This window comes from Peromyscus leucopus, unplaced genomic scaffold, assembly GCF_004664715.2.
Source record: "Peromyscus leucopus breed LL Stock unplaced genomic scaffold, UCI_PerLeu_2.1 scaffold_66, whole genome shotgun sequence".
Classification (NCBI taxonomy): Eukaryota; Metazoa; Chordata; class Mammalia; order Rodentia; family Cricetidae; genus Peromyscus; species Peromyscus leucopus.
The window spans coordinates 187664-202611 of record NW_023505574.1 but is presented as its reverse complement, the minus strand read 5'-3'; the positions used below and the strand labels follow the sequence as shown (position 1 = coordinate 202611).

Genomic DNA, 14948 nt, shown 5'->3' with positions numbered 1-14948 from the left:
CAGAACCCATGAGGCAGATGTGGTGGTACATGCCTGTGATTTCAGCACTCTGGTGGGACAGCCTGAAAGATCAGAAGTTCAAGGTCATCCTTGGCTACATAGTTTGTAGCCAGGCAGGAAAATGTGAGACCCTGTATCAAAAGTAATGACCATAAGTAATTATATTACTTGCAAATTAAAGTGTTTGATGAGATACATTAATTTTACCTGGTTGTGGTTTTTTACATGGCTACTATATAACATGTATAGTTCTGTATTTCCCTCTCAGCATTTTGCTTTATGGAGTTTGTGGTTTAATGCAGTAACACTCACCTTCTGTGAATTCTCACACCTGGTCAGCAGACTCCATACTGCCTGGAAGTTCACAAGTAGTAGACAAGCTCTAGCCTTTCATGCTGCAGACCCACTCATGGATCCTGACATGTACACTTCCCTGGTGAGCTATCTATGTGGCTTTGAGCAGTTTGAACTAGAACAGTGTGGTGATACTATGTTCCTCAATACATTGTGCACCCTAATAAACTTATCTGGGGTCAGAGACAGAACAGCTACTAGATAGACATAGAGGCCAGAAAATGGTGGCACAAACCTTTAATCCTAGCATTCCAAAGGCAGAGATCCATCTGGATCTCTGTGAGTTCAAAGCCACACTGGAAACAACCAGGCATGGTGACACACACCTTTAATCCCAGGAAGGGATGGCAGGAAGCAGAAAGGTATAAGGCGTGAGGACCAGGAACTAGAGTCGGGTTAAGTTTTTAGGCTTTTAGCAGCAGTTCAGCTGAGATCCATTTGGATGAAGACTCAGAGGCTTTCAGTTTGAGGAAACAGGATCGACTGAGAAATTGGCAAGGTGTGGTGGCGGTGGCCTGGTCTGTCTCTCTGATCTTTCAGCGTTCACCCAATACCTGGCTCTGGGTTTGTTTTATTAATAAGACCCTTTAAGATTCATGCTACAGAACAGTAACTCTATTTGTCTCTCTACATACTGACGTTTCATTAACTTGATTGGTCAAGAATTCTTAACCTGAAGGTCAGGATAATTCTGGACATGAGGCATCTATAGAATTTCAGGCAGTTTGTCTTAAACACTGGTATATGGACCCATCACTTTTATTTTCCTGGCAATAAAGCTGTGGTCCTCAGAGTTGGGAACTTGTTAACGATGCCTGTGCTTAAGTAGGACCTTGAAGTGCATGAACCCAAGACCTCCTTGTTAGGACCCACCCAGCATCCGGATACCATCTTACCTGCATGGTGTGAATAACTTTCCACAGTTCCCCTTGGCCCTGCCACGTGGTCTGTCTCCTCAGCTCAAACCCGCCAAGGCCTTGAGTACCGTTCCATACTCCTGACCTCAGGTTTGTGCACCTCTAAACTGAAGACTACAGATGAAGACACAGCAGGTACAGCTGCTTGCTGTCCCTCAGTCAGTGAGGATATGGCTGCCCTGGACTGAGAGAGCAATGTGTGGGTGGAGTGGAGATGCCAGCCATGGGGCAGGTGACAAGTACGACTCAGGGGATGTTGAACTTGCTGACACTGACAACTGTCAGATGGTCATTTAAGTTTTTCTATCAAGTCTGGCACAGCAGATGGGTTAAAAAATGGACTTTGTGTAGGGCGGTGGTGGCGCACGCCTTTAATCCCAGCATTTGGGAGGCAGAGGCAGCAGATCCCTGTGAGTTCGAGGCCAGCCTGGCTACCAAGTGAGTTCCAGGAAAGGCGCAAAGCTATGCAGAGAAACCCTGTCTCGAAAAACCAAAAAAAAAAAAAAAAAAATGGACTTTGCAATCAAACCAACCTTAGCTTGACACCTAGCTCTGTGACTCACCGGTTAAGCATATCTAGGTATATTAGGAAATCACTTTGAATTGACCTGTCTGTACTTTCCTGGTCTTGTGTGGCCAGACGGAGGCTAGAGTTGTTTGACTAACTGAAAAGCTTCCTTCTAATGTGTTAGAATACGGCCATTTCTCTGCAGTATCCTGGGGGAAGGTGCAAGCTGCTTTTCTGTCTCCTGGCACACACCAAGGCAGTGAGATCATCAGACTCTACTCTGGCCTGGGCAGTCGCAGTGAGACTGTCACTTACTCTGTACTGTCGTGGGCTCAAACCTGTCAAGTATTTCTTAGTTGAAAACCTTTCTGAACACAACTCTTATGCTTGAGGTCTAGAATTAGGTGTCCAAAGTTTAAGGGTTTTTGTTTTTTTGGGTTTTTTTAAAAAAACCGGTAAGCTTCTTGTTTAGAGACAGTGATAAAGACAAAAATGAAGTGAATAGAATATTCTGTGAGGATTGTTGGAAGCTTCAGAATCATACAGTAAGTTCAAAGCTAAACCATCTCATCCCAACTATGAAACTACTACAGGATGTCAGTGCTAAAACCACACAGAAAACTACATGCAGACAGGTTAACGTTGGTGTGAAAGCTGCAGACTAGTAAAATCGTACCCACCTGTCATCCTGTGAGAAGAGGATGACCCTGCCTGCTCAGCACTCCAGTCAAGAGCAGATATGAGCACATGTTCTCATCCTTTTCTCTCTGAGAAATGACCCTCGTAATCCAAGGTAAATGTTGAGGTGAAGAACTGAACAGAAACGTGCTTTTTTTTTTTTTTTTTTTTTTACATTTATGTGTAGGAATGTGTTACCTTCATAATATGTGTACCATTTGTGTGCCTGGTGCCCACAGAGGTCCGAGAGAGCATTGGGTCCCTAGAACAGGAATTACAGAGGCTGTGAACTGCCGTGTGGGAATCAAACTCAGGTCTTCTGCAAGAGCAGCTAGTGCTCTTAACTGCTGAGCCGTCTCTCCAGCTCCCCACACTGGTTTAATAGTCTCCACAAGCAACCCACACTTTTGAACGACCTTCAGGTCTTATGTCTGGGACATGACACTGGACTAAAGCAGCTTATTAACAAGAATTGTTGTTTTTTTTTAAATACATTTATTAACCAATGTTAACACAGTAAATGAAATCTATATATTGCTAGTCAGAGCAGCTTACAAAATGCCAGAATGCATCATAGAACTGGACAGCCACGATGGGTACTTACAATGTGCAGAGTGGCTTCACTCAACACCTTGATATAGCTTTATGATTGCAGAAAATTTTAATGATTCCTAAAACAATCAATTGTAATTTTACCTAAAACTTTTACAAAACCAGGCCACAATCTTTTTTTAATTTTTTTTTTTTTTTTTTTTGTTTTTTGTTTTTTGTTTTTTTAAACACACAGTTTTCACACTGTAGTAACTTGGAAATGTGCAGCCGTGTCGACAGAGACAAGAAGCCAAAGTAACAGGAACCTCACTTTCATGCAGCTATCAGGTAAATAGTACATACTCTGGAATGATTTTACAAAAAATATTCCCACAATAACTTGCTTTCACAGGGTGGATCGAAGTTTGAAAACCTGAAAACAAAGACTGTCAGTGTCCTTGGTTAGGGCAGCGGCGCGGCAGCGAGGATGGGTCTGCGGCGGCGCGAGGAGGGAGCGGTGGTGCCGGCTCCTGCGGTTACTGCAGAGCCTGGAGGAGGTGATGGCTCCTGGTGGTTTTCTAGAAAAGAGTGTGCTCCGTTTGGCAGTAGTTTGTCAATTAACTTGTGTTCCCACCATCTGCACCAGCAGCAGGCCTGATGGAGGAGGTTTCACAGAAGACTCCTTAGCTTTCACTTTAGAGTGACCCTGATGGACCGGAGAAAACTTTTTTAAAAGGCTTTTCTCCTGCCTCTTTCACTTCTGTTGTGAGTAATTCCTTTAATAAATATCAAAGGTCTAAATAAATATTTACAAATTATTTCTCTAGCCTCGAAAAATAACTAAAGGATAAAGTGGGAATTTGGTTTGGTCTATGATCGGTCTTGGGGTGGGGGGAAACCAAATTGTTTTAAAGAAATTTAATTTTCCTGGTTGTCTTTTATATATCTATGTATATATAAAAATGTTATTCAACTATCGATCCATTCCTACTGGTAATGCTTCTTAACCAGACATCCCGCAAAATACAGACTTTGTACAAATCACGGCATCTTTAATACAAGAAAAGGAACATGCATTATTCACTGTGTACAGCGACGGAGTTCGTTAGTAGCAATGACCCTTCCCTACACACAACGGCTTCTGTGAGACCTAAGTGCTTTTCTCTCTCTGAGCAGCAACTTCCACTCGAGGAGACACAGGGAATAAGGTTAGGGTGGCCCTGGGGAGGGGGCCTCAGTGAAGAGACTCCATGTCTCAGCTGTATTCCACGTTCTGAGTACAGGTAGTTTTTGGCTTTTTGATTTTTGTTTTTGCTGCTGATTTGTTACAAGCACTCATGTCAGGACAAAGATGAAATGTGCAAACTTTAAAATTTAATATTCATTTTTCTCTAAGATCCAGCTCAGTAAAAGATTACCCCAGTTTCCCTGCAATTTTAAACTACAAGATCAAAGCTAATAATTTGTTATAAAAGTTATATATTGAAAAGAATAATGAAAACACAATTGGGAAATATTTAAGAAAAATATGCAGGGCTAGCCCTGCTGTGTCAACCCTGTTCCCCATATTCAATCACATGCCGCCAGCACGGCCACAGGCGAGGCCTGTGAACAGTGAGCAAGCTGCACAAAACCAGCTCAGCAAGGTCACGGCCAGGTCACGGCCAGGTAGTCTGTTTTCTTCGGAAGCGTCTGCCGCTCTTACATTCAGCTCTGTTCCGTCTTTGTTAGACTCACTCGTATTCACCTGTTGTTGTTGTTGTTGTTGTTGCTGTTGTTTTAAGATCTGTTGTTTAAAGGTTAAAATCTCTGTAAAACCTAAAAATGTTTTAAAATTTGCTGAAAATGCAACAAATCTTCAATTAGAATTTATTTAGAGTAATACCCTCCATTGATGTTACTTCAGCCCCCGAAAAATGCCGGAGGAGCATTAACAAAAGATTTAAACTACTGTGCAAAATTTCACCACGAAAAGTGTTTAAAGGCTGGTGCAAAATGGGAAGCAAATTCTACACAATTTTGGCTTCTTGGAAAGAAAAACCGCTGCGTGTGAGGGCGGCGAGCAGGCTCATCTCTTCCGGCGGCAGGTGCGCTTGTGCTCTGCGTGCCAGTGCTCCTGCTGGCACTTGATGGAGCAAGTAGGACGTGTTCCAGCAGCAGTGGTACATGGCCTCCTCCTCACAGTTGTAGCACTGCAGGGCGGAGCACACATGAGACCAGGAGCCGACAGCTCAGGCCCGCTAAGTTTCTAAGGCTGCGCTTGCAAAGCTCTCTCTGGCTCAGGCTAGCCTACAGGCACATGCATGTGCATTGGGAATATACATGTGAAAGGACAGGAAGCCAGGGTGAGGGCTCAGGCATCTTCCACACTTCATCCCTGTGTCTCTACAGGCTTGTTCATGTCCACCAGCTCCAGCACCAACTGTCTCCTCCTCATGCTGCCCTGACTCCCTAAGGACAGGCATTTTGTAGTTCTGCTTCCCACGATCACATCCCTCCACTGCACTCCTATGAAGGAAGGAAGTCCATAGCTTGGCTTTTCAGGAGAAGTCACTCTTGATACTAGAAGTTCTCACAATGGCCAGCTGGGTCAAAAAGTGCCTAGTGTTGAGGCTAGACCTTTAGACATGGGAGAAGGAATGAGGGAAGTTCATGCTTGAGTTTTTGTTATTTTGTCTTTTTTTTTTCCAGAGCTGAGGACTGAACCCAGGGCCTTAAGCGCTCTACCACTGAGCTAACCCCCACCGCCATGCTTGAGTTGTAAGTAGGGCTGGTGAGCCAGCAGCTGCACTGCTGTAGACGCCTGCAAAGATGTGAGCAGGAGAGAGCAGGCTGAGCTTATAACCCACAAGCTATATAGAGCTGTACTCTGCACCCGGGCTGGGCTGACAGAACACCGTGAGGACCCAGAAACACTCGGTTTGGTAAAAAAATTCAAAATTCAACCTTCCAGTTTTCTTTTTGGTTGCATATTTGTTTTATTTTTCTGTTGAAATTAGTATTTTGAGTTTTGGTGATTTTGCTACATTAACAATGACAACTTCTACCATATTGCTGCTGGAAGGTGAAGAGAGTCATGTCTTCAATAAATCTAGCATCTTATGTAAGACAGAATTACCACTGTGGTGTCTGGGCCTTCTGGAGCTTGCTGGAGCACACCTTAACCCCTTCCTAGCCTTGTCTTCCTAGCCAGCAGTTCTTCCCACCAAGCTGTCTATACAGACTTCTTTCTGCGCATCGTGCCAAGATGCCCTTGTCACTTTTGCTAAGTCTTTATAACAATTTTTTCTTACCAACAGACTCTCACGAAAAACTTTTTATATATATATGTACAGAATCTTCATAATAGAAGCTGGGTAAAGGAAGAATTATTATGAAATGCTATAATAAAATATTTAAATTGAAACCAAGTTAGGAGCATAAGGGAGACTTGTTCCCACCAGGTAGTTCCCTCAGGGCTCTGGGGCTCTGTGCAGGAGTCCCAAAAAGGAGGAACGGCTTAAGACCAGGACTCAGTGCCACTTGCAGGCAGGTGGAAGGAGGGCACTTGCCGAGCAATGACATGCTCTTACTCTAAACAAAAGGAAGCAATTTCTGTAAGCTACTGTAATAGGAAATGTCCAGGACAGGGACATCGCCTGTTGGGACACATGTGCAGCTTTTCAGCTTGGCTACCGCTAGACATCTCCAGATTGAAGCCGAGACCAGACAATCACAGTGTCTGCGCTGCTGGAGAAGAGCAGAGGACTAGGTGACAGCAGCACTCTGCCCCAGAGGGTTCTAGTTACTCTTGCAGGGGTCCCTCTGTGCGCACTGCACCTCTTTTTCTGGGCTGCCCTCAGCACAGCAGCTCACATTCCCGGGAGCAGTGGGGACAGCATCTACTCACCCACTGCTTCTTCTTGGTCTGAGAGATGAGCTGCTTGTGTTGTGTCGCTAGCTTCTTGATCTCTCTACAAATTCTTCCTTACACTTTTCCTTCACCTGCTTACACTTTCTGTCCATCTCACCCTGCACGTTGGCTACAGCTTTATTTACAGCTTGTCTCTTTTCTCTTCCATTTCAGAACGCAGCTGAAATGAAGACAGCAACAGACAGGACACACAGGTAAGTGAAGCCTTCCCGCTGAGATCAGGCTCTGTCCCCACTACTTCATACACACAAAGGATGCTAGCGAGAAGGCGTTACTAACTACAACAGTGACGGAGCATTGGCTCAGCCGCTCCTGCCAGAGCCGTCCCACTCCCCACCCGCCCCCCCCCCCCCCCCCCCCGGCAGTGCACAGCCCCACCTTCTCCAGCGCCTCTCGGACCACTCTTTCCGTTTCCCGCTTGTGGTCCGACTTCATCTGTCTTTAAAGTCATTAAAGATTTTGGTGTACTTGTCGTGGCACATGCTCTGACAGATGCCATCACTACTCGTCTGGGTGCTTCGATGCAGCATTCTTGGGGAGGAGGCACTTAACTTCTTGGTCTGGGTTGACACCGACACCTTCTCCAATTGGCTGAGGCATTGTGGGGATTTCCTGGCTGGAACTTACTGCTTCTGTTTCTGGCTCTGGTTCCTACAGTGTTTAGAAGCAAAACAGGGCAATGTAACTCACACAGCTCAGTTAAGAGAAAAATTCAGTGTATGCTCATACACACACACACACACACACACACACACACACACACACACACAAATGGCTGTTAACAAGCAAGTAATGCTGGTATCTTGTTATATTTTGTCACAAATAAATCCTCCCCAAACACAACCAGTAAATGAAGAGTTAAACCATTAATAGCTTAAGAAAAGTCTAACAAAAATTTCATTTATGATTTCACTATATATTTTTAAAATAAAGTTTTTGGTTTATAAAATATAAAATCATTATCAACTATCAATAGATTTCCTAGAATCATAAATCACACCTTACGGAACGTGTCTGGCATGTAGCCAGATCTACAATTTTAAAACATGCTCAGTTCACACAAAAAAGGAAGCTTGACCGTGGTCTCCTTGTTTTCAAAGCTGGCATGACCGGCTCATCAGATAACTGCTCTGTTTCACACAACGCCAAGAAAACCACCAGGTTCTCAGGAACCGCAGCAGCACCCTGCTCGCTCCCGGACTCTGCTCCACGGCTGCTTACTGGGACGGAGACTGTGCACTCGTGTGCTGGTCGAGCAGCAGTCCACAACGACAGGAGTCGGGAGACTGGGCCTTAACTTGACGGACATTACTTGACTGTCTTGACCGAACTGTGAGACTCTTTCCTCTTTCCACTGCCACCTGGACACTGTGAGGTGGGCAACTTACTTCCTTTTTGGGCTCCACACTCTGATTACGTCGTCCTTTCTTTGCTCTTGGTTCTTGAGTGACCTTCAGCTGTGGGCATTATAAAAGTAACATCTTATTATTCGACAACACCAGGAAATACCTCTGTGCTGTAAGTACTTGTAGTGGCCCCGCAGCAGAGAAGGGAGGCCTTCCATCCACGAAGCAGCCACGTGCTTCGTTATTGCTGTGGGTTGGTGATCAAAGGGCCAGTGGACCTGCAGAGCCAAGTAGCACACTTACTCTCCTCCCACCGGCTGGGTCAGGCTCAAGGCGCTTCTACCCACTCACATCTTTGCACTGGTTTGCTTACTTGGGCAGAGCACTTTACAGATGTTTGTATGAAAGGGAAAGAAGATGTCAAAACCTGTTTATGACAGTGAGGAGTGTACACAGAGGTTTCTGCATTGAAAAATCAGAATCAGCAGGCCCTTCTTACCGAGACATCACTCACCTGTTCATTACTGGTGGAGGAGATACTGGATTCTGCCTCTTCCTCACCTCGGTCCTCATTCTTAGACTTCCAGAACCGGCCTTCACGGAGGAACCGCTGGTGCAGTTCCAACTCATCACAGCTTTTTTCCAACCCATACTGCGTTTTACATGCAGTCGGTGAACATTGACTGTGATATCTTGAATGTTTTCAGAAGGAATCCAGGCCTATGGGAAGTATTGGGAGGTGTAGTTAGAGACAGCCATTGTGGTGGAAAGGTTACGAGCATGGTGTGGACTCTGCCTACTGAAAGAGTATCTGCAACAACTTGACAGAGGTTCACACTCAGGCTTACCAAACTCTTAGCCAGTAGACAAGAAGTGAGGAGCCAGTTCCCAGGCCACGGTGATTTACTCATGTCTCTTTAGTCACCTCAGCTTGCCATGTTCAGAGAGACATTTGTAAGTCTTTTAAAAAATATTATCTATTGTTTTTTGATAATGTAAGCTAGTAGGACCCATCCAGCTACATGCTGATCAGCATAATGGAACCATTTCAAAATGCACATAATTTTAATATGTGTGTGTGTGTGTGTGTGTGTGTGTGTGTATGTATGTACACCTACATACAATGAGGGTACCTTTTATTAACTAAATTACATTTCTGCTATGCCCTATGATTTAGACAAACAAATTAACACATGGAGCTGGATCTGTATTCTTTAGCAATAATGCAAGCCCTCAGAAGTGCATCTGAGTTACAACATGTGCCAGAGATTTCAAGAAACAAATAGGAATGTGCGTGTGTGTGTCTGTGTGTGTGTGTGTGCACACGCGCACGTGTGCGCATGTGCCAGTGTGTGAGTGCATGTACGCACACTGACTGGTAACTGGAGCATGTGATGCATGCTCCTGATACAGTGTCTCTGCCTTTATGACTAAGCTAAAGATAAGAGGTGACAGGAGGTAAAGGTGATCATAGAACATGGAAGTCATGTGCTCCTGTTGCACAAGGCAGTCAGCAAAGTGTGAGAGTGTGCTGCTTCAGTGAGGCTCCTGTGACAAGGTGTGTATAGTGAGCTGGTCACCTACCAGGATAGATGCTCCTTCCCTTACATTCTCAACACAATTTAAAACATTTCCATGCATAGGTTAGTTTAAATTAACACTGGGTACTCTGAGCTAAAAAAAAAAAAAAAAAAAGAAGAAGAAGAAAATAAAGACATCCACAATTTAAGGCTAGTATGATAAAGTAAAGATGTATGAACTGTTTCTGTGACTTATTACAAATTATTCAACGACTTTCTTGCTGGCTGCCTACTGGGGTCATGCCATCTCCAGCAACTTACAGCAAAAAGGTCTAGCTGCGTTAAGGAAGCTGACTGGCCCAAAGCAACTGACCATCTTGCAGATTCTAGATAGATCCACTACACAGGTCCTATGTACAGGCAACTGTTTCTCCTGCTGGCTAAGTCAGCTTCACAGTCTAGGTGAAGCGAGTCCAAAATTATTTGCTTAATTTTTTCTGCCTCTCATGTGTAATACAATATACTATCAAAAAACACATTCCTCAAAACTAGCAACTAGTGCCTTCTCATGAGCCATACATAGTCTTTTGATGCTTAATTCATGATTACAATTTCTGTTTATTTCAATACATCAACTACTTGAATATAATAGAATTTTTACAGTATCTCTAAGCAATCATTCATGTCATATTCTATCAGATCAATGATTCTGCATTACATGATGGAATAGCAGGTCTACTCAGAGACCTATCTATCTGGAAGTAAAAAAAAATTCCCTTCCCTATATTTGCTTTAGAACTCATCACTTTGTGGACTGCCACAACCAGCGAGGTGCTATGCTTATGTCTGTATCAAGCTTGCATGAGGAGTGAGGCCCCAGCTTTGCAAAGCTCAGAGAGCTGGCTAGTGTGTGTCTGGGTGACAGAGTCGGTGCAGAGACTTGGACACACGCTGACAGACACTGACTTACCCACAGGATGTGCACAGTGCCCCTTGTGAGAACCTGAAACTAACTAGATATGGTGCATGAAGCTGTCATGCTAAAATTTACCTTATTCATCAAAAGCTAAAATGTTCACTCTGTATTAAAATTGTACATTGTGTTTTTAGTTTATGTTTCTTAACATAACAGTGTCTGCTAGGTGTGTCTGTATGAATGAGAAACGGGCATTTAAAGTACTCACAGGTTATCTAAGACAAATTACAACCAGGAGGGAAAATACAGTCCTTTGTTTTGAAGCTTCTCGTACTGACCTTTGCCCCAGACACTAGACCTACGGAGTATTCAGAGTTACAGCACGGCTGACTTTCAGCATGATTCCCTTCTTTTCTATCTGTTACAGGAACCTTTTCTGACTTTTATCACTGGACTCATTAATCTGAGTCCAATGGTACTTCTCAAAGTTGAATTCACCTTTCTAATCCAAACTAATGGTGACAACATTTTATGACGATACTGTTAATATCCTATTTTAATGTTCATGTTATCAGGGCCATAACTCACACTGAGAAAGTATTGGAAGCATGCCATCACTACAGGTTGGTATCTTTCTATGAAATATATGAAGTAATTTTATAGTCAGCTTCTTTGTATGTATTCACATATGGAAGTTTTTTAAACCTGGAGCAGAGACGATGCTCTGCAACTGTGGCTGTCTCTCTACACTCACTATGCTGTCACAGTCTTAGACTGATGTATAATTAAGTTGATTGTTTTTTGCCTGTTAAAGGCTTACAGAGAAGACTCAAATACGTGTGCATCTTTACAGTGTGGAATGGACATGCTTGGACACCCCCACACAAACACACACACAACACACACACCACCACACACAAAACCAACCTACATGATGGGTTCAATCTCAGCACAGTGTGCTCCGCACTGAGGACCAAGCATCCCACTGAAATGTCTGTTTACAATAATATTGGAAACCTGCATAAATTATTACCAGCTACGGGTGTGTGCTGTATTTGAAACAAGCATGGCCTCACTATCTCTAAGAGCCGTCAGCACACATATGTACGTAGCTCTTGCTATGCGTGTGTTTGGGATTACCTCTGGTGGTGGTGGCCAAAGAAGCGTACATCAACTTGATTGTCTTCTTTCTGCATGACTTTGGCTGGCCAAAACCCAAAACCTTTCATTTTAGCCCACACCAGCTCATGATTAGGTATCTGAAAGTGAAATGTTATTTCTTTTAATTTGACTACTTAAATAGAGAAGCATGGGTTAAGTAAGACATAATCCATTTGGATAATATTTCCTTTTAACTCTGAAACACATACAAGTGTTTTGTTTTCCTTTTGCTATCAAGAAAAACAATTCATATGCTTAAGAGAAAGTAGACTTATGGAGTATTTCCCAGATGAGGTAGGAAGTGGATAAGGTCACCTCGAAAGTCAAGGGCCCTGTGCAGGACAGCAGTAAACAGAGTGCCCTGACTTTGCTCCTGTCCCAGCATCACCTGGGTACTTGTTAGAAAGAGGAGAATTTTGGGTCCCACACAGACTCTCTGATTGTGAGGTCTCCTAAGTCCACCAATGTCAGTTGCTTGCATGTACTTCCTGTTTTTATTTTTGTTAGCTAATATTATTTCCTCTTGGGTCTCTGAGGGAGTTGAAGATTAGTTAGTTATAGTTGAAGATTAATTAGGATAGAAGTGAATTAGATACAATAGGATAGATAATGGAATTATTTCTCTGAATTTGTCAAATACAAATGAACTAGACATTGTTTAGGTATTTATTACTTGTATATATTGTATATAGTTATTGTACTTTTGTATATAGTTTTTCTTATGTTAGTTATAAGCTTTTTCCTTTTTTCTTTTTATTAAAATAGAAAAGGGAAAATATGGTGATAACTTATTTGTATTAAAATGTTATTTGTATGTTAATAAATAAGTTGCCCAGGGGTCAGAGCTATTAGCAAGCCATAGGAAAGCAGGGCAGTGGTGGCGTACGCTTGTAATCCAGCACTTGGTAGGCAGAGCTAGGTAAGTTTCTGTGTGTTCAGGGATACAGCCAGCATTGGAGAACACATGTCTTTAATCTCAATACCAACCATAGAAGACTGGAGGTCTAGACAGGCCATGACGAGGTGGTTATGTGGTTGGGTTTACAACCAATGAGAAGGCAGAACAGAAACTCTATATAAAGACTTTAACACAGGAAGTAGCTCTGGTTCGGAGAGGTAGGACCACTGCTGGAGGAAGAAGTAAGGTTTTAGCTCTTAGCTCTGACCTCTTGGCTTTCTTCTTTTGCATTGGTTCTGTGTTTCTTATTTAATAAGATGGTTGATTACATCTACATTGTGTCACTGGGGATACTGCCCTCAAATACCCAGAGGCCTTTTTTCATTTCAGAGGAAATGATGGAACTACAGATAGAAAGCAAAGCCCAGGTCTCTTGTTGAAAATGATAGGAAAGCAAGACTCAGTCTCCTATCAAAGGACCCAGTGCATGGTCTTACTAAGTACTCTGTTTGAGATTCAGAAAAGCAATTAGTGTTACTTTCTCATGTTTCATTTGTGCATATTCATTAAGACCATATGTACTATGATGCAATTCACAGGTATTATCATCCCAAGGAAATAGGAAGTAAATGTGATCCAAACAGTATCTACAAATGAAAATGACAAAATTCCACATACGCAAGGATAGCAGAACCAGTTGTCGGGCCGTGCGTTTGATAGATAGAAGCAGTTCTTGCACAGCTGCAGCTCATCAGCTGAAAAGCAAAGCAACGGTCTGAGCCACACAGCCAACCAATGCGGCTGCGTGGGACTGACAGGAGCTCTCCGTCAGGTCCTGACTTAATCTAGTACACTTCGAATCTTCTAGGATGACGGAAGGTCCTGCTATGGCGGACTCTGCCATCACACTGAGCAGCATGTGGAGGACACGCCCGCCCGGGTGACAGTACCTTTCCCTGGCTCTGCCACTGCCAGCCTTCACTTGCACACTATTCTCTTCACCACTGTAAAGGTCACTTGTTTTTTTTTTTTTTTTTTTCATATGTCAACATCTCTTCAGAAGACAGCCCTCAATAACAACCAGAGTCTATACTTACATCACCATTTCATTCCTTCTAACACACTGCCTGGCACACTGTAGACATTCAACAAAACATTCGTTTAATAACTAAAAGGAAGAGCCAAGTTTGAAATGAACTGAAAGAAATCACACTACTTCTCTATGAGAATTTTTACCAAAAACCATATTTTCAGGGGCTTTACTTATTGTCTGCCTATGCACTTGGTTCTCTCCTTAACTGGTTTGCCCACTGGTCTATTGGGAGCATGTGTGAACCCCATTCCAAGATGTGGCTCTGGCTGCAGAGTGCAGTTTGTTCACATCCCATCATCTCACCAACACTCCTGAGAGCAACTAGCAGTGCTTGAACGTTACCAAATCTGCCATAACATTCTTTGTCAGCTTTTTCAGAAATATTTTGTTTACTTACTTTCCATGTATGCCAAACATGAAAATCAAATTACTTTTCAAAGGAAATGCCGTAATTAAATGTAGCAAGGAAGGCAGGAGCCTTAAATAATTTGGACTCTAGCAGGTTTAATGATTAGGTGTGAATGGGAAGTACCTCGTGACACCGTGTCTTTATATAGCATACCTCGCAATGTCTGCTTTGTTCACTGTCTGCTGCAATTGAAGAGGAAACACAACCTATCATCAATACTCAGCAAACTGCCACACAGCAGAGTCCATGACCCTGCTGTCAGATTTCAGTTTACCAAATGGAGCCACATTCATCAAAACACATTTTTTAGAGAATGTTCAGGTGACAAGATAAACTCTACAGGCAACTTTCATTTTTACCCTTAACACACACCACTAATTCTCTAGGTAGAGAATGACTTCTTTGACTTTAAGAATGAGATCTTAGTGGGAAAGTATCAGACTTAATGAAATGCCTGGATGGACAACTCCTGTTAGCTAAGATAACGCATGTGAATGTAAAGAGTACATTTCACTGAGGATCTAGTTCAGTGGTAGTGTTTAATCAGCATGCACAGGCCTGGGCTAGCTCTCATCCTCAGCACCATTTAAAAAAAAAAGTGAAAGAATGTTTCCCCCACACCACTGGTCATCACCTCTGTAAACCACACCAGCAAGCAGACATCAGTTTAAATTCTAACATACATTAGTCATGTATGGATAACA

At 43.0% G+C, this 14948-nt stretch overlaps 1 pseudogene; it reads right to left on the bottom strand.

Annotated features, from left to right (window-relative positions):
* Positions 1–4753: 4753 nt before the first annotated feature.
* The window catches only part of LOC119087261, a 141707-nt pseudogene continuing 131512 nt past the window's right edge, over positions 4754–14948 (bottom strand).